Genomic DNA, 22,284 nt, shown 5'->3' with positions numbered 1-22,284 from the left:
GATTAGGGATGTAACGATATGAAAATTTCATATCACAGTTATTGCGACCAAAATGATCACAGTTATCATTATTATCACAGTATTGTTGAAACTGTGCTCAAAATGGTTCAAAAGTACTGATACACACACTGAATAATTTAACCAAGTTGTATTTTGAAAAATAAATAAATACATAAAAAATAATAATAATAAAAAAATATAATAAAATAACAGGCACAATGTACTTTCTGTTGGCAGAAACACTCAAATATTAACATGTAACCATCAAACATACAAATGTGCATTAAAGATGGCCATTGTTTGGACCATTTTTCCATATCCAGTTGAGTTGTTTTGGATGGATGGCATGATGGATGGATGGATGGATGGATGGATGGATGGAGGGATGGATGATGGATGATGGATGATTGATGGATGGATGGATGGATGGATGGATGGATGGCTGGATGGATGGATGGATGATGGATAGATAGATAGATAGATAGATAGATAGATAGATATAGATAGATAGATAGATAGATAGATAGATAGATAGATCATATAGATAGATAGATAGATAGATTACCGCACATCCATCTATCTATCTATCTAACATGGTTATCATGATAATTATAATTTAAATGCCAATACTAACCATCAGGAATTTTACCGCGGGTTATCGTTATACCGTCAATCGTTACATCCCTAGATTAGATTACGAAAATAAGGTTCTCAGTAGCAGCACAAAAACGAATGTACACATGACAGAAATAGTACAAGAAAATATTAATAACAATAACTATGAAAAAGTAGTAAAAAATAAGATATTGCACATTAGAAAGTACTAGTGGAAATAAATAATAGTCATAAATGATAATAAAAAGTAAATTATTTATGGTATATATTATTTATTTATACATAACAGCAAAACTACTACTACTACTAATAATAATATTGATGTTTCTAAACTATAATGGACAAAAGTATTGGACACATCATGTCTACAACTGTAAGAAGTCCTGTTCATGAGGATTTTATTGTTTATTGTTTATTGTTTCTTGGGGATCCCCATTAGCTTCCACTGTAGTGGTTGCTAGTGTTCCTGGGGGTCCCAGTTAAAAGACATGAAAATTGACACGTCATTCACAATAAAATACAGGACAATGCAAGTAGCAATAATAACAGTTAACACACCCAATAAGTACAACTTTCACATAATTATTGACATAATTCTAATTATTGAGATAATTCTTGAGATAAAAACAATCAACATTTCCTTAAAGTTTAACGGTAGATTTTTCTTCCTGCAGTCAGATGTGATAAAAGTATATGGTTAACATGTGTAGAAAGTTATTATTTACAGTCAGAGCAGGAAAAAATATTTTAAGAATTTAGAGGAAGAACATTTAAAAATCATAGTCATGGATTAAAAACAATAATGACTGGTTGAGAGAAATGGAGTCAAAAACCACCTCTGAGGCATGTTAACCCAAACTAACCAGTGTAAGTAATATTTATCCAACATAAAACTGGGTGTTTCTGAAACTGGTCCTAAAAACAGGACAGGAGGCTAAAATTCAACCCAGATGTAGACTAATGTTATGAAGCAGTTTTGGAGGACACTTTGGGTCTATTCTCAAAATAAAATATTTACTGTGATAAAACACATTTTTATTTGATGTGTGCATACAAAAATCTGCATGTAACACAGTAAAAAGGACACGAAAATGACACGCTAACTATTTTATCAAATATCTCTTAATCTCTCACAGGCATATTTTGGGCAGAGAGTTTCACGAAAATGACCGCTGATGCAAAATCATTTGTGATTAATATGCGTTTAAATGGACAGGTTCTGTATGTAACGTGAGTGGACACAATGGGTTCCACACCAAACCTGGAATGAGTCTGCATGTCCCATACTTCTGTCCATATAGTGAATGATACAGAAAAATGAAAATGAAAACTCCTTAAACTAAACTAAAATGGTCTACATTCTTTACTGTTCAGTCTGAGTCCGGACCAGTTCTAGACCACCTCTGTTACCAACACAAACCAACCATGGACCAGTGTTGGAGTCTGAGTCCGTACCAGTTCTAGACCACCCTCTGTTTACCAACACAACAAACCAAACCATGGACCAGTGTTGGAGTCTGAGTCTGGACCAGTTCTAGACCACCTCCATGGACCGGTGTTGGACCAGTGTCAGAGTTTCCGGTTCTCAGTTCAGACTTGAACGTTCCGAAGGCTTTGGGCTGTGATCTGTGGTGAACATTAACGGGTTACGACTCTTCTTCCTTATTACTCTCAAATGACACAGTCAGGGTTAACCCGAGTCGCTATAACGCTGAGGCATCGCCGTGGAAACCAGCCAGACCAAATGAATGTCAAACCAGTGATGATTATTATTATTGTTACTTCATTACGCAAAGCACAAGAAATGACTGACTTCCAAAAACAAACAGAAAACAGGCACTGATAGGAACTAAATATGAAACAATATTTGCTACAGAGACTTTTTTTTTTGCTAAAATTAATTTGTTTTTGATCATGTAACAGTTTGCTATACTGTGTTTCAAATACAGGTTAATTTTAGAGGACATTTAGTCTATATAATGTATATTATTCTGGACGGAGGCAGTAAATCCAGGTGTAGATTACTGCACAAAGGGAGTAGTTTGATTTTCCTTGGTCAGGAATATGTACAGTCAGTCCAGCTGGGATTTACAAGGAGGACAATTAATACTGAACAAACAAGAACTGAAACTATGAATTATGAAAGAGCTGCAGCATCTGAACCTGACCACAATGAACATTTGACAGATAACAGAAACACAGTGCTGCAGTTCCACAAACCACAGTTTGTCTGGGTCTTTTATGGATTGGGATTGTCTCTGTCAACTCAACAGATTTTTTTTACTGGTAAGTTTTGCTTTGTTTTTTTTTTTTTTTTTTTTAAATCAATTACTAGAAATTTCAGGCGACCCCATTTGAATTCCAGGCGACCCCACGTGGGGTCCCGGCCCCAGGGTTGAAAAACACTGATTTAATGGTTCAGGCTTTACAGGGTTAAACGTGGTTAAACTAGACTAAAGTATAGTAAAAAAAAACAAAAACAAACAACAACTTTTATTTAACCTTTATTTATGCAGAGCATGCAATTAAGAACAGATTGTTACTTGACAAATGCAGCCTGATCAAAGAGCAACGTCTCCTTGAGGGGTGGGGGGGGCTAAAAGTAAAAAACAAGGTTAAAACAATTACAAGAAACAAACTGTTTAATAATAAGTACAGTTTCAGACTCACAGTTTGTCTTTATGGATTGAGACTGTCTCTGTCAACTCAACATATACTTGTTTATTAATAAGGTTTTTTTTCTTTTTTTTTTTGTCAATTACTGGAAATTTCAGGCAACCCCATTTGAATTCCAGGCGACCCCATGTGGGAAAACACTGTCATAAAGGACTGTTTTACGGTGTTTATAGCAAGGTTATTATCGTTAACGAAAACCAACGAAATGACGAAAACTAGAATTTGAAAAAACATTATCGTTAAACTGAAATAAATGAAAACTAGAATTAAAAGAAAAAAACATAACTAACTGAAACTGTATTGTATGTTTACAAAACTAACTAAAATGGATAAAATTATGGATAAAATTCCTTTGTTTTCGTCTTTGTCAATGTCGGATTGATACGAAATCGATTTATTTCGCTCTAGCAATTTTAGCTAGCGGCACCATACGACCTTCACAGTCCGTCACTTCTCGTCAACTTGTGGTTTCCAGTCGTCTTCTGGTCCCCACTCTGCCTGGAAACATGGAGACTAAAGTTGGGGAGCAAGCAGCAGAGTCCTGTCTGGGATTTATTTGAATACGCAGAGAAGAAGAGAAAAGATACGACAAAACTAAATTAATACTAAAACTAAACTAAAACTAAGCATTTAGAAAAAAAATGAAAACTAATAAAAACTAGCAAACCTGCACTAAAAAACTAATTAAAAACTAACTGAATTAGAGAAAAAGAAGTCAAACTCAAAAAAACTAAACTATAATGAAAAATCCCAAACTATTATAACCCTGGTTTCTGAGAGGATCCTCCAGTGTAAATCCTTCTCCTACTGGTTAAAGCTTCCAGAAACCTAGGAAAAGCCTGGACCCAGTGCATTGTGGGTATTTCCATGTATATACAGTCATTTGTTCTCACTGTAGAATCCCTGTTTAGCTCCACATGAGCTAACTGCCTCCTCGTGTTTCCTGCAGCCGTACATGTGGTTTTAGTCGACCCGTATGCGGTGGGCGTCTGCGGTCCTCAGTGGGACAGGTGGCGGCCTCGCAGGGGCCCTCACAGGGGCCTCGCAGGGGCCATCCAGCCTGGGATTGATCCTCCCCCAGGTGATGCTGTCGGACATGTCTGTTTGGCAGTGTTTCGGAGGTCTGCCACTGCAGCTCTGAGGGTGTGTAATCCAACATGAGACCTGATGGACTCAATCTGTCACCAATGACACGTCTGACAGATACAGGTTAAGAACCGAACATTAACCCCTTTTATACACACATTCCCATGAACTTTGTTACCAGGAACTTACACTGTGTGGACAAAAGTATGTGGACACCATTTTTGTCCATTTTGTTGACCGTTTCTATCTACCTGGTTGTTTCCGTTCATTGGTTATTTTCTTCATTATGTTGATTATTTTGGTTGTTTTAAAGTTACTTTTTGGATTATTTCCCTTTAATTCTTGCCCATTGTGTTGAATTTTTGTTCATTTTATGGATGTTTTAGTTCATTTTTGTCCATTTTGTTGATTGTTTCTACCTTGTTGTTTCTGTTCGTTGGTTATTTCTTCATTTTGTTGATGATTTTGGTCATTTTCAGTTACTTTTTGGATTATTTCTCTTCATTCTAGCCCTTTGTGTTGAGTATTTGATTTATTTTATGGATGTTTTAGTTAATTTTTGTATATGTTGTTGATACTTTCTTCATTTTTGTCCATTTTCTTGGTTAATTTGCTAATTTTTGGTTCATTATTGTCCTTATTGTTGATTATTCTTTTCATTTTTGTTCATTTTGTTGATTATTTCTTTATTGTTGTCCCTATTGTTTTTTTGTTTTATACTATTTGGTTCAGTTTTGCTCATTTTTGTCCATCTGGTTGCTTTTTCTGCGTTTTTGTTCTGTTTATTGATTATTTTGGTCATTTTCAGTTATTTTTTGTCAACTTTTTAGATCATTTTCCTTATTCTTGCCCTTTATGTTGAATATTTTGTTCATTTTATGAATGTTTTAGTTAATTTTTGTCCATGTTGTTGATTGTTTCATCATTTTTGTTCCTTTTGTTGGTTAAGTTTTGGTTCATGACTGTCCGTATAGTTAATCATTCTGCTCATTTCTGTTCATTTTGTTGTCTGTTTCTTTATTGCTGTCCCTACTGTTTTTTATTATTATTTTGTTCATTTATGCTTCTGTAGAACTGAGCTAAACATCACTTCCAGGTTGATTCTAAAACCACTTCCTGCCTGATTTCTATACAATATGTTCTTTGTGTTTTAGTTCATGCTTTTGTCACTGTGTGATTCATAGTTTATTTTGGATCTGAGTGAAAACTGTTTCATCACCACTCGCCGATGCTGGCATTGTACGTGAGTGTGGGGGCGTTGCCAACACATGGCCGGGAGGTTTTCATACTTTCTGGCTGGTTGCCATGGAGACGACTCATGCATACACAAATATAGCAGCAGGTTGGCCGTCAGCTGACTGCTCTTAACGTACAGTACCTGGCTCCATCCACTGCAGGCCCTGAGCTAAAGCTGCACTAATCACTAATCTCCATCACAAGGCATCGAGCCAGCAGCAGCAACGCGACAACTTCAACGACAGGTTCCGGATCAGCATCACGGACGGCGTTTAGTCAACAAACAAACAAACACTGACAACACTGACATGGACCCTGATATGACACTAATGATCAGACTGTGCACACTCGAACACACAGCAGTAGTTACTACTTACATGCATTATATGCTTTATATATTGTATTTATATAAACTAATATAATTGTGGGTTATATATAAAAAAGCACATAATTGAGATAATCATATATGGTATAAATCAGTCGTGTCAAACTTTTAAAAATTTTTTATCAATTACTAGAAATTTCAGGCGATCCTACGTAGGGATGGGAATCGAGAACTGGTTCTTTTTGAGAACCGGTTCCCAGTAGCTCGATTCCTTGGAATCGTTTGCCTGCCTGCTTAATGATTCTGCTTATCGATTCTGCCTTCATTGTGAATGCACAATTACGTCACGCGCACGCTGCATTGTTTTGGTCAGAACGAAGCCAACATGGTGTTGAGGCAGAAACGGTCTAAACAGACGACACCAGGTCCACTGGAACACTGTCAAAGCTTCCATTTCTAAGAAAGGGTGGAATCCCTCCAATCTGTTCAAACATTTGTCCACAGCATGTGGTTCATTTACAGGAATGTCACATATTTGATTTGCTACTTAGCGACGCTTGTGAATGTAGCGGCAGAGTGAACGCCGGGCCCAGTTCCAGTTCCGGTGCGGGCAACAAATGTTGTACCCAAATACAAGTTTCCGAAGGTAGGGGAAAGGAAATGAGGTGCATAACAATGGGAGACTGGCCGAGTCGAACCGATTCTACGTAGTAGAAATGTGGCAATAGAGGAATTAGTAAAGAGTCTTTAATTTCACTTTCACTGCAGCCCCCCCCTCAAACCAGGTCCAGTTTCATCTGTTATTATTTGTAAATACTGTATATGTTATATTTTCTGTGCAGATGGAAATATAAAAGACAGTTAATGCAAACACACCTGTTTGTACTCTTTTATTCCCTCACCCAATGAGAATCAATAAGGAATCGGATTGATAAGCAAAATCGATAATGGAATTGGAATCATTAAATTCTTAACGATTCCCATCCCTAATCCTACGTGGGGTCCCGACCCTAAGGTTAAAAACACTGCATTAACTGCTCCCAAGTCCCTTTTTAAGTTATGTGGTACAGTCTGTTCTTTCTCAAACTGATAAAATCTTGCACCACAAATATCTGAAACCAGTGTTCAAGGGGTTAAACTGAAATGAGGAGGAAAGAGGGTCTTATTTAGAGGCTCACCTTGGGTGGATATCCACCAGCAGCACCAAAGTTTGCATTGGAATGATGTCGATCCTTTTACTGGGAAACCTTGCCACTTAAGTTTTTTTTTTTTTTGTCTTTTTTTTTATCAATTACTAGAAATTTCAGGTGACCCCACATGGGGTCCAAACCCCAAGGTTGAAAAACACGGGCTATTGTATTCCAAAACTACTAATATCTCCCAAAATGTTGGTCCTGTTAACTTGCCACTTCACTAGTCTGGCCAAAAATACTTAAGTATGACAAACTGAGCAGTCAGCTGTGGACGGATTTAGTGTGAATCCCCGGACACACACACACACACACACACACACACACACACACACACACACACACAGAGGCCACTTGCCTTTTATAATACAGATATTATGACATTTGTTATTATTGTTTTGTATCCCAGAGCCCTGTTAGAAAAGAACACCTGAATTCAACATGTCCACATACTTTTGTCCACATGTTTTAGATCCACAGTGAATCTGAGCTGCTGTGGGCTTTTATTTCCTCAGTCCCAGCCCTCACATATTCATAGCCCTAAAACTGCCTTTTTAGTTCCCGTCTGTGGCGTAAGGTTTAAAGTCTTTGAAAAGGCTCCTTATATATAGTATAACGGCAAATCAAAAGTACTGAAAAACGGCCGAAATAGGCTCAGACCACTAAGGGTTAAACCAAACTAACTAATGTAATGATATTTATCCCATAATATGAAACTACATTCTAACATTAGTCATTATTGTTTTGTATCCCAGACCCCTGTTAGAAAAGACACACCTGAATTCACCGTGTCCACATACTTTTGTCCACATCTTTCAGATCCACAGTGAATCTGAGCGGCTGTGGGCTTTTATTTCCTCCGTCCCAGCCCTCACATATTTATAGCCCTAAAACTGCCTTTTTAGTTCCCGTCTTAAACCTTACTCCAGTAGAAGTGTTTCCTTTCTGACTTGGCGTCCTGTCTTAGAGGAAGTCTGTCGATGCCAGAGGACTCCATCAATAAATCAGCCCTGCCGCCGGGCCGGGCCGCTGGGCCGGCTTCCTCTTTCAGCTTCTTTCACTTTCCTTTTTGCTCCGTGGTGACTCTTCTCAGGTGCACGGGCCTCGGATCGGCCCTCTCATCTGCGGCCTGAGTCTGGCTCTTTTTCATGTCGTGGATAAAAGGCTGGATCACGGAGGCAGAAGTGATTGGTCTGGTGTCCTGGGGCTGTGGGACGGATCAGCCCAGGACCAGATTAAGGCCAGTCTCAGCCCAATCAGTCCCACTTTCTCATTCATCTTTCACCACATGAGCCTCTAACAACCCCGTCATGACGCTGCTTTTCAGACTCACACTGTCCGCGCTGATACCAATTAAGATATTTCAAGGATTTATGGAGAAATAATGACTGCTTGTACTTTTTGGGGGTTTTCGCTCCTTTATCCAGCTTTGATGGAAGGAAGAGGACGCTATCGTTTCTAAAATCCTGGATTTTAGTATCAGTCCATTCACTTCTCTTCATCTCATTGGCTGAGTACTGAACCAGAACACCGTATATGTACCATGGTAAAGCAGGGATTTGACTGGCAGATACTGAGTTTACAGTCATTCTTGGGTTAGAGTTAGTAACAGCACAAATATGACCACCAGGCAGTGGCAATAAGAGGAAGTGAAACCTACAGGAGGGAGTGGAACATAAACCTGGAAGGAAAGGGAAAACTGCAGGTTTGGGGAAGCTGCACTTGTGCTGAATGTCTCTTAGAACAATAATAATAATAATAATAATAATAATGATAATAATAATAATAATAAATGTATTTATATAACTCTGGTGTTCATCTGACACTGACAATAAAGGCTATTCTATTTCATTCTATTCTGATTATATTACCATTCCATTCCGTTCCATTCCATTCAATTTCATTCCATTCCAATTATATTACCATTCGATTCTATTCCAATTATATTACCATTCCATTCCAATCATATTACCATTCCATTTTATTCCATTCCATTCCGATTATAATACCATTCCATTCTATTCCAATTATATTACCATTCCATTCCATTCTATTCCAATTATATTACCATTCCATTCATATTACCATTCCATTTTATTCCATTCCATTCCCTTTATAATACCATTCCATTCTATTCCAATTATATTACCATTCCATTCCATTCCAATTATAATACCATTCCATTCCATTCCATTCCAATCATATTACCATTCCATTTTATTCCATTCCATTCCGATTATATTACCATTCCATTTCATTCCATTCCGATTATATTACCATTCCATTTTATTCCATTCCATTCTATTCCAATTATATTACCATTCCATTCCAATTTTAGTACCATTCTATTCTCTATTCTATTCTATTTTGATTATATTACTATTCCCTTCCCCTCCCTTTCCACTCTCTTCCATCTGCAGTTTCTTATTCAAACACATCAGTGAAAACAGGGTAAACCTTTATATTTTGCAGTTTCTTATTCAAACACATCAGTGAAAACCTGGTAAACCTTTATATTTTGCAGTTTCTTATTCAAACACATCAGTGAAAACAGGGTAAACCTTTATATTTTTGTAGCTGAAGTCATACAGTACTGAGTTCTGAACGCTGGGATGAAAACGTCTGCATTTGCACAAATACATTTACTCTGTCGGAGTTTTCTGAAAGTGGGTCACGACTCGATTATCATGGGAACAAGAGCGTCCTGAGGTGAGATGGGCTGAAACTGAAACGAATACATACTGCAGGGCCTTTGCAGTGATTGGATTCACAGTTTTCACAGTATTAATGAACGGAGAACTGCAATGAGTGGAAAAGAGGTTCTTTTTAATGTTCAAAAACTGATCTGATGAGATGAAAAATAAAACCAAAGAATCGTCCTTTTTATTAAATTACTGTTTGTATCAGGAACTGAACAATACCTGGTCCTATACGTTCTGTTTTTAACCCTGTAAAGTCTGAACCATTAAATCAATTCCAGTTTTTTGAAACTGGAGCCTTTATTGGTCCGTCTGAACAACCCAAATATTTTTTTTCAAATATCAATTTCCATGTATGAGTTTCAATTTTGTATCATCCATTGGGTCTCAATACTGAAATGTTGATACTGGCACAAGGAACAAATAATTAATTTTTTCAATATTTGAGGATGATTTTTTTTTAAAGCACATTGACTGTAAAATACAACTGAAACACTCAGATAACGAGAAAATGTGTCTGTGTTCAAACTTAAATGATGTTTTACAGACGTTACAGTTTAAGATCCTGTTCAAATGTTCATATTCTATTAGTTCAGAACTAACATCAGAACATCATTTTTGTGCAATCCCAACAAAGGAACTAACATCTGCCTCTCACAGTAGAAAGTGCTTTTAGGATACTTCAAATCACCACGACCTCCATTCGCATATAACTTGCGCAATAAGAGAGAGAAAAAAAAACGAAACAGCAAAAAAACCCCGACAAAATGAACAAAAATGAACAAGATAATCAACAAAATGAACACAAAAATTAACAAAATAAGTAAAATCCAAAATAAGCAAAAAAATTAGCAAAATAATATACAAAAAAAGAAAATAATCAACAAATTGAACAAAATATAACCATGATGAACAAAAAATTTTTTTTAAATTTTATAAAAATGTAAAAATGACCAAAACAGGCAACAAAATGAGCAAATAATCTACAAAAAGAAGAAAATAATCGACAAATTGAATGAAATATGACTAACATGAACAATAAACAAAATAATCAACAAAATCAGCAAAATAATCTACAAAAAGAAAATAACCAACAAATTCAATAAGATATAACCAAAATGAATAAAAATAAACAATATCAACAACAAAAAATTTAACACAAAAAAATCAACAAAATTGGTAAAAATGACCAAAATAGGTTAGTTCATAACTAACATCATAACATTATTTTTATGCAATCCCAACAAAGGAACTAACATTATTTAATAAGAGTGTTAAATAACAATAAATACAATACAAACAAAAAAGAAACAAAAAATGACCTCCAAAATATCTGCATTTGAATAAATACCTAAAAAATATTGATACAGTACTTTTTAATATCGATACAGTATCGTGAAATGAAATATCATGATATATTGCAGAACTGATATTTCCTGACACCCCTAAAGATCAGTGAATTAAATATAGGAAAACACATAATTTACACTGTTTAATGCTAAATGCAGATGATAAAATAATAAATGGTGAAAAATCACTTAGAAAAGGTTAAATATAGAGAAACATTCATTTGTGAACTGTTACTGAAACAGTTCTGTGTGTTTAAGGGTTCAAGTCTAAATCTGAGATGGTGGATGATGGAGCCTGAACGCATCACGGTCACTTCACTGCTGCTCTAGTATCATATATATTGGGTGGGTTCTGATCAGGCGCCTGCTCGGCCACCCCTGCGTAAATGGATAAATCCACTCGTCTCGGCCTGTGCAGAAACAAACATGTCCCAGTAAAACCAGGACACGTCATGCTGGGTGGCCTGGAAAACATTCCTGGCAGCGTTCCCCGGTTTCCTATTGGCCGTCGATGAAGACATACCGTCCACTTCCTCTCTCACTCACTTCTCCTTTTGTGTTTTGTGTCCAAAATGTTCTTCTGCCTCCGAGAACACCACCATGAAACTGGGCTGAAAAACTCGGATGGAATTCAGCCTCAGAACAGACCGAACATGATGTACTGTACTTTATATTAAACAGGATTACAAGTGCACTATGTGGACAAAAGTATGTGGACACGTTGAGTTCAGGTGTTTCTTTTCTAACAGGGGTCTGAGATACAAAACAATAATGACTCATGTTAGAATACAGTTTTATATTATGGTATGAATATCATTGCAGTGGTTAGTTTGGATTAACCCTTAGGGGTCTGAGCCTATTTTGGCTAAACTAACTAAATAAAACTAAACTATGATGAAAAATCCAAAACTATTAAAACCTTGCTCATGATTTGATTCGATTCCGATTTTTGGGGCTACGATTTGATTCAAAATCAATTTTTGATTCAAAACAATTTTCGATTCAAAACAATTTGATTCATAATGATTTCTGCTTCAATCTATAGGTGTGCAAAGGATCCTCATGATCTACTCCAGTCTGCTTTGGAAGACAGAATGACAAATGTAGACATTCACATGTCTTTTTCACATTTATTCAGTTTTAAACATTTATCCATGCTTGGCAGGAGTTTGGTGAGGCACAGTAGTGTGTGTTGGTTTGCTGCTGGTGGCTGACTCTGCACTGTGTCATTAAACTCTGGGTGATGCGGATGACAGACTGAGCTCATCAAATCACATTGTATGTGATGCCAGTTTATTGCATTTGGTGTGCTACATATATGTAAGCATTTTCATCCTTTCACGTATTATTTAACACCATTTGATTGCATGTCAATGTGCTAGCCGCTAATTACGCTAATTACTAACCGCTAACCCTACTTCCTCCATTAGTTTCCTCTTTGTTTTGGTGCTTACCCCGCATGCATATGTTCCAGAATCGGCTGCGTGATGACATCAGGACTAGGGTGTAAGAAAATATGGTCCTCCAATATATCGCGATATTTCATTTCACAATACTGTATTGATATTAAAAAGTACTGTATTGATATTTTAGGCATTTATTCAAATGCAGATATTGTGGAGGTTCATTTTTGTTTTTTAGTTTTTCTTTTTTGTTTCTATTTTATTTATTATTATTTAACACTCTTTAATTAAATAGTGTTAGTTCCTTTGGTGGGATTGCACAAAAATAATGTTTGGATGTTAGATCTGAACTAATAGAATATGAACATTTGAACAGGATCTTAAACTGTAATGTCTGTAAAACAGAATTTCAGTTTTACCACAGGAACATTTTGTGATATAACATTAGATCCTGTTGGGATCAAATAAAAATGTGTTTAGTATTTGTGCATATTTCTGTTGTAATTCAATTCTTCAAGAAAATAATCATTTAAAAAAAAGAAACAAAATATAGCTTTTTTAACAGTATCATGATATATTCCAATATATCGTATCGTGATCCTAGTATTGTGATTTGTATCATATCACCAGATTCTTGCCAATACACAGCCCTAGTCAGGACATCCTGCGTACAAAACAGAGGTAGACTGCCAGCGGATTTCTTTTATTTTTTAAAATCAATTTTGGGACATTTTAAATCGATTCTGAATTGTAGTAAATGAGAATCACGATTTTTAAATATATCGATTTTTTTGGCACAGAGACCGACTTCCGACGCTATGACGTGTTGAAATTTTCATGTGATTCAGTTGCAGGGCTGTGACCGTGGACCCCTAAGGGTTAAATTGTCATCTTTCCTTCTAAAATGCTTCTAAAATCTCCTGATGCATCTTTTGTCATTTTCATTATTTGTAGTTTTAAAAAAGACAAAACAAAAACCATCCCCTCCCTGTTCATCCTGCACTGTTCAATGCATATTTTCAGACTTTTTCTTTCATTTCCTCTCATAAAAAATACATTTAAAAGTGGAATACAGTCACTGTTTCTACACCGACGTCTAAAAACCCCTAAAATACACGACGAATATGTGATTAAATCAGCTTCAACGGTTTTCTGTCGAGGAGGTCGATACTTTTCTCTTCATAAAAGGTCAGAATTGTGCCGTAGTGGAACCAGACGCAGGTTGAAAATAATGAGTCTATTTTCATCACTCACTTCTTTCAGTCACTTCAAAGCTGTTCTTTACAATGTTTTATATTCAGCCAATGGTCGACGTCACCGTGGTTACACTGAGAGGCTGAAGCTGTCTGAGGCTCAAATCCACCACATTTAACATCAGTACATCATAAACCTGAACTGGAATTGATGATCCTCATGAACATTAATAAAAAATAAACATAAAAGGACGATTATCTGAAATATTCACTAGTATTTCTGCAACGTCCTTCACTTCCTGTTACTATACTACACTGTAAAAAAATCTGTAATTTAACAGAATTTTCACTGTTTATTTTACAGATTTTTCCTGTACTCTTAAGATGCAGGAAAATATCATTGGCATTACAAAAAAAGACTGTGATTTTAGTCAAATGTCAAATGTAAAATAACATGAAAACACAGTAACTGTGAATAACCATAAAATTAAAATTTTTTAAAAGAAATTTTTTCTTTTTTCACAGAAAAATACAGTTAAAATACTTTTGCAAATGTATCGTCATTTCACAAATATTTATTTTCTATTTATGAAATTAAACTGTTAAAGTTTAATACTGTAAAAAAAATAAATAAAACGAGATAAAATTACTGACAATTAACTGTAAAAGAGTATTTGTTCTGTCAGTTTAATCAGACTTGTTCGTTAATTGACAAATATCTTGTGTAATTACAGGAGGTTTCACAACAAAAATGTTGAATAAATGTGTTTTTTGAATGTATACATGTATAAATAAACTGTCCAAATACAGCTTTTATCAGCGGATTGGACAACTGAGTCTCATTGAAAATTATTTTTGAATGTATTTATAGGTAATTTGATTGTTTTAATACATGTAAATATTCTTTATTAAACATTAAAAAGTAAAAAAAAAAAAAAAAAAGCAAAATCTCATATAAAGTTAGGGCAAAAAACTGTATTTTAATTATGGAAAATTATCGTATTTTTATGAGATGGTTATTTTCCATTATTTTACAGCATTTTTTTGGTGCCCCAGCTGCCACAATATTACCGTTTATGTTTTTTTTGTTTTTTTTAACAGTGTATGTATTGGCTTTTCTGTATCAAATGCTCGTGCTAATGTCGTTATGTTGTAAAAATCAATACATTTAGCCGCGTCGATGATGATTAGTCCGTTCTGACGTTAAATCAAACAGGAACCTTATCAGTGACTGCCCTGACCCTGTGGAACACACCTTGGAGGCAGAAGGAAAGTCAGGAGGGTGTGTTCCACAGGGTCAGTGAGGTTGAGTTTATGACTTTACTCCATCGTGTTCCATTTGAATGAAGCTTAAGAGAAAGACAAGCGGAGTAATCAGATAAAACAGCATATTTATGTTGAAATGGATTCTCTTATGTAAAAAAAAACTAGGACCAATGTCCCTGTATCTCACCAACATGTTCTGTCTAGAATCAACCCCCAGTTGAATGTGTTCCATCCACAGCTCCACTACTTCCTGAACTTAAAGCAGCTCCTTTATTTCCTGTCTTTTATTATTGGACACACTCATTAATCCAGGTGTGTCTGACCACAGTATCACAACAACAAGTAGCAGACACACCTGCATTAATCAGTGTCCAATGATGAAGACAGGAAATAACGGAGCTGCTTTAACCTCCAAAGACCCAGGAAATGTCAGCAAAGTACTAGCTTGTTTTGTTTTTTTATTTAATAAGTGCCTATATTGGAAACATCTGATGCAACCGTTTTTCAGATGCAGTTTTAAAAGTTTTTATGGAATGTCCTTTATGATGGACAGTTTTCTTTTCTTTTTTTTTGTATCAGTTATTAACTCTTGTCCATAAATGTGGACAGTGGGTCGTGGAGGTTAAATTCAGGAAGTAGTGGGGCTGTGAGGTTGTCAGGTTCTGTTCTAGTTCCAGTCCTGGTTCTGTTCTATGTTCCAGTCCTGTGGTCTGGATGCAGATCAATCAACTATTTAAGTGGGCGGGACTTACACTGGAGCAGAACTTCAACCCATCCGATCACAGTCCAGATATGACTTCTATCAGTGACAATAGACTAGACTGATATCTGGACACCATTCACATGTTCTAAACCATCCAAATATGGACCAAGTAGAAGGAAAGGATACATTTGTAATACTTCAAAGATTCATCACAATTTCAAAAAACACAAAATTTGTCAACACTGTAAACAAACTTTGTAGACATTGTCCCAAGGAAGATACATAAGACATTTGAAATGAATCCGAACAGTGGTTTCAAAGAAGGAGATTGTTGCTATGTAAACACTGGTGACCTTGAGTTTGACCCTTCAAGGTCACTCAGGGTCAAAGGTCATGAATCCAAATGAGTCCATATATATCCATATCCAGGAAGTCCATATATGACTTCCAATCAGTGATCAATAGTAACTTTTGATATCTGTAAGTATTTACACGTTATAAACTATTAAGTTTTACAGAAACAATGTAGAAATGAAGAAACGTTCTTGTACTTGAGTAAAGTAATAGTCTGTACTTCTACTTGCATATGTATATACACATATATTTACTTAGAATTCCACTAATAAATAAATAAATAAATATTTTTTATATATATCTATATCTATCTATCGATCGATCGATAGATAGATAGATTTACTGATCATGTAGATGTTCATTATAATTCAGAGGAAATTTAAAGGTTATTCTTTTACAACAGAAAAAAACTGAAGAAAAAGGGAATTTTTCCACTAGGATATCAAAGACTGAACATAAAAACAAGCATCTACAACTTCTGTCACTGATCCAACTCCATGGGTTTTTCTGGTTGAATCAATGTTGTAGAAGATGACCGTGTTTCCACGGTAACTACAGAGCCTCTGAACGTCCAAATGGGTCCATATCTGATGACCATGAAAAGATGAAGAACCTGTATTTACACCAATTATTTCCATGTATTGATAGGATTAGTGGATCCGAAGTTATTAACGTTTTAGATCAGTAGATGGTTTTGGTCGCTGGTGGATGTTTGGACTTTTATGGGTTAAAAATTAAATTATTAAATTAGTAATTAAAATTATTTACATAGAAGCCTGGTGTGAGTCTGATGTAAGATATAGTCCTGTGAAACACGGACACAATGAAAGTAAAACTGGGGGATTAAGTGTTGATGAGGCCATCTCTTGCGGCCGTACTGCAGACTTTGTCGGACGCTTTTTATGCGCTAACCGCCCTGAACGATGCCACAATGACAGTGTGTGCACAGAGCCGATCGCCGAGGTTTCCATCTCCACCCTGTTGGTGTCGGCTTACATACAAAGTGTGTTCATGAACAGAAACACATGTAATAAAAGGCCTCGATTCATGTGAAGTGGATCTGTTTGGGAGCTGGTGTAAAACTGTGGATGAGAACGCGCTGTAAAACAGGAAGGTCAAACTCATTTCAGTTCCTCATTCAGATCAATGGGATCAAAAGTGGGTCGGAACAGTAAAATAACAGCGTAATAATCTATAAATAATGACAACTACAAACTTTTCTCTGTGTTTTAGTGTGAAAAAGGTAAAATTACATGAGGACAATGTTTACATCTACAAACCATCCATTAAAAAATGTGAATAACATGAATAACCTGAAATTTCTTTTGAAAAACAAGCGTAATTTTAACAATATTATGCCACAGTTTATAGTTTACAGACGACAGTGAATCTACAAATAAATAAACATTAACAACAGGCAGAATATTAGTAAAATTACACCGACTTCACTTTAGAACATTTCAGATTGCTCATGTTTTTTGAGGAAAGGATAGTTTGTACATGCCAAGATTTTTCATGTAATTTTATTTTTTTTTAAATTTTAAAAAAGAACAGCAAAAAAAAACCCCAGACAAAATTAACAAAAATGAACAAAAAATAAACAAAATGAACACAAAAACCAACAAAATGAGTAAAATTACCAAAATAGGCAACAAATGAGCAAATAATCAACGTAAAGAAGAAAAAATAATCGACAAATTGAATAAAATATCACTGAAATGAACAACAATAAATAAGATGATCAAAAAATTCCCAAAATAATCAACAAAATGAACAAAAATGAACAAAATGAGAAAAATTACCAAAATAAGCAAAAAATTTTAAAAAATAATCAACAAAAAGAATAAAATAATCAACAAAATGAATAAAGATAATACAAATGAACAAAAAACGAAAAACATGATGAACAAAATAAAAGAAATTAACACAAAAAACAACAAAATTTGTAAAAATTACAAAATAGGCAAGAAATGAGTAAAATAATCAACATTAAGAAGAAAATAATCGACAAATGGAATAAAATATCACTAAAATGAACAACAATAAACAAGATAATCAACAAAATGAACAAAATAATCAACAGAAAGAAGAAAATAATCTACAAATCGAATAAAATATCACTGAAATGAACAACAATAAAAAAGATAATCAACAAAATGAACAAAATAATTAACAAAATGAAAAAAAAATGAACACAAAAATTTTAAAAATGAGTGAAATCACCAAAATAAGCTAAACATGAGCAAAATAATCTACAAAAAGAAGAAAATAATCAACAAATTGGATAAAATATAACCAAAATGAACAAAAACTAGCAATAAGATCAACAAAATAAAAAAAAATTAATAACCCCCCCCCCAAAAAATTTGTAAAAAATGACCAAAATAGGCAACAAAATGAGCAAAATAATCAACAGAAAGAAGAAAATAATCGACAAACTGAATAAAATATAACCATAATGAACAAAAAATGAACAAGATAATCAACAAAATGAATACAATAATCAACAAAAAGGACTAAAAAAATGACCTAAATAATCTGGTTTAATTCCACACGTCACATGTTTGTAATTGTTTGTGCTGTTTCTTGTCTTGGGGTCAGAGGTCAAACTAAATACTGACATTAACCTTTACGACACATTTAGTTCTGTTTTTTGTGTGTCTTAAATACAGTGTATATGTGTATGAAATATCGCGCTCTATTGCAGAACTAATATGTTGTAATGCGTCTCTTTCCCTGTATGTTCATGGGCTTCCTCCGTGGGCCTGGCGGTCAAAGGTCATACTATTACACCAGTGAGTCACGGCGTTCTGAGACGTGCCAGAGTAAACACAGCTTTCTGGTTGTCAGCTGCGAGCGCCAAACACCTACACCAGTTTATCGACGCTGTATGTGATACTCCATCATTACACTGATTCAGCCCGACGACGCCCACGCTCGCTGCACCTCGGACGTGAATCCACGAACCGGCGAATGAAGGAGGATGGCGGCTGCGAGGCGTCACCCACTGTAGGAGTGTGACGACCTTTACAGAAATAAACCACGATACGACCAAAAGTAGGAGGGAAAAAAACAGGAGTTGCGTTTGTGTTTCATCCGCCTTCGTGCACGCTTAAAGGTTCAGTGTGGAGGATGTGGGAGGATTTTCAATAGGGTTTGATCACCTGAAAATAACTGTTGTGTGTTTGGAACTGTAGTAGAAGTCTGGGTGATCTACTGGTTTTAGGATCCGGACTTTACAGAAGGACCTTACAGACAGCATCATTACATAAATAAACTAGAGAATCACTCTGGTACTGGAACTAAAACACGACAAATATGATCACAAACCTTTACTGAACATAAATATTACAACTGTAGTGATATATACAGCTAATAACAGAGGATATATGACTAATAATTGGACCGGACAGAATCTTTGTATATTCATGTGCTGTTGAATAATTAGTTCAACATATTCACAGACCACAGACTGAAACCAGAAAAGTACTCGGAGAGCGCAGAACTCTGACATCACAGATCAGACCCCCCCCCCCGATCACCACCAAAATTTTATCACTTGTTCCTTGTGCCAGTATCAACATTTCCTGAAAATTTCATCTAAATCCGTCCATAACTTTGAGTTGTCTTTCTAACAGACAAACCCCAGTAATGGCAGTAATGAACAAAAATGAACAAATATGATCAACAAAATAAAAAAAGACCAAAACAGGCAACAAAATGAGCAAAATAATGTACAAAACAAGAAAAGCACTCGGAGAGCGCAGACCTCCGCCAAGACAGATCTGCCCCCCACCGATCACCACCAAAATGTAGTAATTTGTTCCTTGTGCCAGTATCAACATTTCCTGAAAATTTCATGAAAATCCGTCCATCACTTTTTGAGTTATCTTGCTAACAAACAAACAAACAAACAAACTAGAAAAGCACTCGGAGAGTACAGACCTCTTGCCAAGGCAGATCAGTGGGCCCCCACTGATCTCCACCAAAATTTAATCATTTGTTCCTTGTGCCAGTATCAACATTTCCTGAAAATTTCATTCAAATCTGTCCATAACTTTTTGAGTTATCTTACACACAGACAGAAAGACAGACAGACAAACCAACGCCGGCAAAACCATAACCTCCTTGGCAGAGGTAATTAACACGCAAACACACAAAGCAAAGTGATCACAATACCTCCTGGTGGAGGTAAAGGAGGACATAATCAATAAATTGAATGAAATATGACTAAAATGAACAACAATAAACAAAATTATATATACATACATACATACATACATACATATATACATACACACACGCACATATATATATATATATATATATATATATATATATATATATATATATATATGTATATATATACACATACATATATACATATACACACACATATATATATACATACATATACATATATATATATATATACACACACACATATACATATATATTCATATATATATATATATATATACATATATATACACACACACACACACATATATTATATATATATATATATATATATATATATATATATATATATGCTGAGACTAGGAAGGTTATTATTGTTATTAATTATATAAGGAGAAGGGGTGGGAGTTTATAAGTTGTGCTTCTCACTCCTTTTCGAATATGTATTATATGTCTTATGTTTTATGTTTAAGTGTTTTGTTTATTTATTTTTCTTCTGTTTTGACATTCATATTTGGAATAAATACAATCAATCAATGAATAAATAATCAACAAAATTGGCAAAATAATTTAAAAAAAGAAAATAATCTACAGATTGAATAAAATATGACTAAAATGAACAACAATAAACAAGGTAATCAACAAAATGAGCAAAATCATCAACAAGACGAATAAAAAATGACCTAAACAATCCGGTTTAATCCAGCTCATGTCATATGTTTGTAACTGTTTGTGCTGTTTCTTGTCTTGGGCTCAGAGGTCAAACTAAATACTGACATGAACCTTTAAAACACATTTAGTTCTGTTTTAAATCTAGTGTACATGTGTATGAGCTGGTGTCGTCCACATGTCCTGAACCTCTGCTTCACTCCTCTAAACATCTGAAGGCTCCGCCCACACAAACACTGATTTGCTTTTGCTGATTACAGAGGAAACCCTTTCACACATCTGCAGTAGATACTGTTACTGCCAGTCCAAAAAAACTGCACCATCAACACTGACATAACGCCGCATGTGTGTGTGTGTGTGTGTGTGTCCTTATCCTGGAATCCTAATGACAGGATAGAATGGCCGCGGCTCATGTTGCCGTGGCGACAGGCGCCATGGATATGTGACAGAGGGAAAGGGGAGAGAGACGAGCAGAGAGGAAGTCGACTTAAACAGCAGAAGTAATGACGAAGACTCCTGTGACGCAGAAAAATGTTATTTACATGCATCGAAACGCAGCCTCTGCCGACACTGTGCATTCATTTTACAGTTATTATCAACCAGTATGCAAAAAATACACAAAGAATACACTGAAATACACTGAAAATACACTAAAATACACATAGAATACACTAAAATACACAAAAACACACTAAAATGTACTGAAAACTATGCAAAAATACACTAAAATACACAAAAAATACACTAAAATGTACCGAAAACTATGCAAAAATACACAAAGAATACACTAAAATGGACCAAAAACTATGCAAAAATACACTAAAATACATAAAGAATACACTAAAATGGACCAAAAACTATGCAAAAATACACTAAAATACACAAAGAATACACTAAAATACACATATAATACACAAAGAATACACTAAAATACACAAAGAATACACTAAAATACACCAAAAACTATGCAAAAATACACTAAAATACACATAGAGTACACTAACATACATACACAAAACCTACACTAACCACACAGTCAGTGTATCTGCAGGTTTGATGAAGTCAAATGTATGACTTTACTAAACATTTTTCAATGCAAAACTAATGACAAAGATTCTGATGACGACTGTAAGTCATTTTCATGCATCGAAACGTAGCCTCCACTGACACCGTGCATTTACAGGCTTTACAGTTATTATAAACCAACATGCAAAAAATAGCCTATGCATAGAATACACAAAAATACACAACGAATAGGCTACACTAAAATGCACCAAAAACTATGCAAAAATACACTAAAATACACAAAGAATAGACTAC

General features: G+C 35.1%; 1 pseudogene; it reads right to left on the bottom strand.

The window, feature by feature from the left end:
• LOC115416304 (taperin-like) overlaps positions 1-22,284 on the bottom strand; it is a 70,352-nt pseudogene that overhangs the window by 5,561 nt on the left and 42,507 nt on the right.

This window comes from Sphaeramia orbicularis, unplaced genomic scaffold (genome assembly GCF_902148855.1).
Source record: "Sphaeramia orbicularis unplaced genomic scaffold, fSphaOr1.1, whole genome shotgun sequence".
Lineage (NCBI taxonomy): Eukaryota > Metazoa > Chordata > Actinopteri > Kurtiformes > Apogonidae > Sphaeramia > Sphaeramia orbicularis.
Note: the sequence above shows the minus strand (reverse complement) of the source record. Positions and strands in the feature narration are given on the sequence as shown.